Source organism: Trichechus manatus, unplaced genomic scaffold, assembly GCF_000243295.1.
Source record: "Trichechus manatus latirostris isolate Lorelei unplaced genomic scaffold, TriManLat1.0 scaffold00178, whole genome shotgun sequence".
NCBI lineage: Eukaryota > Metazoa > Chordata > Mammalia > Sirenia > Trichechidae > Trichechus > Trichechus manatus.
In genome coordinates this window covers 3,547,741-3,549,865 of record NW_004444114.1, presented here as the reverse complement: position 1 = coordinate 3,549,865, position 2,125 = coordinate 3,547,741, and the positions used below count along the sequence as shown (strand labels likewise).

Below are 2,125 nucleotides of genomic sequence, written 5' to 3'. Positions count from 1 at the left end.
TATATATTTTATAAAATATATGAATTTTATAAAAATATACATATCTAATTGGATTTTCCTCATTGTTCTCATTCTGATCTCATTACCTGTGTTAATTTTCTCCTTACCTCTCAACATACACTCTTAGCTGTCTTTTCTATCAAATATTGAAATTAGAGTTTTCCAAAATATTCCCAAATCAGTATACACTTCACTTATATTCATATTACCTAATATAGCAACCATTAATAATATTGTACAATCATTCTCAACTCCTTGCATTGGAGAACTGAAACCACTGGCAAAAAGTTAACAGTTCAGGCAAGGAGATGGTATGACACAAGAAAGTGACTTTACTGATTATTGGAGAAAAAGAACCTAGGCACCTATGTAAAGAATTATCACCCATCTCCCCACTCTGTTGAACAAAAATACTCTTGAGCCTTTCTACATATTCACTGAAATTCGTTTTCATTGAATTTTGAGGCCCAATTTAATATGAATTCACTTATTTAAAATTATTGGTAGATGAAGAGACAAGGTAGGAGGAAGCCCCAGAGCAACAGAATACTAGGGCCTGAAAAGAGGAGTAAAAGTTTTGAATCGGCTTAATCTTTGGGCTTAGAGCTCTTAAAAATAGCTTCTGTACCTCTCTCTGAGTCCTTGGATAGCCTCACAAGGCTGGGACGAGGGTGAGGCAAGTGAGGTGCCTAAGGCACAGTATTTAAAGAAGCGCTCACTCTTATGGTTCTGCAAGTTCAGAGTTAGCATTTGCAAGATATTTCCTCCATAAATTTTGCACTCTAGATGCCTTGCTTGCCTCACCCTAGTGTCAACTCTGAGCCCAAACATTACTGGACTTGAGATTTGACAGCAAAACTCCAAACAACAGCATTGGAGTAGGAGTGGGGGAGTATTTATCTGCCCTGGTGGCACAGTGGTTAAGCATAGGGCTGCTAACCAAAAGGTTGGCAGTTCAAATCCACCAGCCGCTCCTTGGAAACCCTATGGGGCAGTTCTGCTCTGTCCTATAGGGTCACTATGAGTCAGAATTGACTTGACGGCAATGGATTTTGGTTTTTGGTTTGGTATACGTAAAGAAGGAGTCCCTGGGTGGTGCAAACAATTAATTCGCTTGGCTGCTAACCAAAAGGTTGGCAGTTCGAGTCCACCTAGAGGTGCCTCAAAGGAAAGGCCTAATGATCTACTTCTGAAAAATCGACCAGTGAAAACCTTACAGAGCACAGTTCTACTCTGACAAACTGGGGGTCGCCATGAGTTGGAGTCAACTGACAGCAACTGGTTCGGTTACTGGTTTATACATAAAGAAAGGGTAGGAATGAATCTCGGAGTGGTGCCTGGTAATGAATGGGGAGGATCTTATCCACTTGAGTGTAAGGGAGAATGTATTAGCCTCCTAGTGCTGCTGTAACAAAGTAACACAATCTTTAGTGGCTTAAAACAGCAGAAACTTATTCTAATCACAGTTTTGGGAGCTGGAAGTATGAAAGCAAAGTGTCGGCAGAGCCGTGCTACCTCTAAAGTCTCTAGGGAAAAATACTTCCTTGCTTCTTCCTAGGTCCTGATGGCTCCCAGCAATTTTTGGCATTCCTTGGCTCGTAGCTGCATCACTCCAATCTCTGCCTCTGTCTTCACATGGCCTTCTTCCCTGTGTGTGTCTGTGTCCTCTCCTCTTATAGTCTATGGCCATACCACCCTGAACGTGCCCAGTCTCGTCTGATCTTGGACGCTAAGCAAGGTCGGGCCTTGTTAGTACTTGGATAGGAGACTGCCTGGGAATACCAGGTGTTGTAAGCTTTTTGGATCCCTGGTGGCACAGTGGTTAAGAGTTCAGCTGCTAACCAAACAGTTGGCAGTTCAAATCCACCAGCCACTCCTTGGAAACCCTATGGGGCAGTTCTGCTGTGTCCTATAGGGTCGCTATGAGTCTGAATCGACTCATCAGCAGCGGGTTTGGTTTTGGTTTGGTCTATTCAACTCACTACAGAGAACATTAAAAGAAGGTACACTTTTTATAACATTTATTCATGTTTCACTATATCATTTCTTACATCTTTTCTATGCAGTCTTAACAACTATCTGTATGTAAACACACTACCTTTTATTAAATGAATCAAAAAGTGTC

At 41.6% G+C, this 2,125-nt stretch overlaps 1 pseudogene; it reads left to right on the top strand.

Annotated features, from left to right (window-relative positions):
- Positions 1 to 1,678: 1,678 nt before the first annotated feature.
- LOC111822452 (uncharacterized) lies at positions 1,679 to 1,797 on the top strand (annotated as a pseudogene).
- The last annotated feature ends 328 nt before the right edge of the window (positions 1,798 to 2,125 follow it).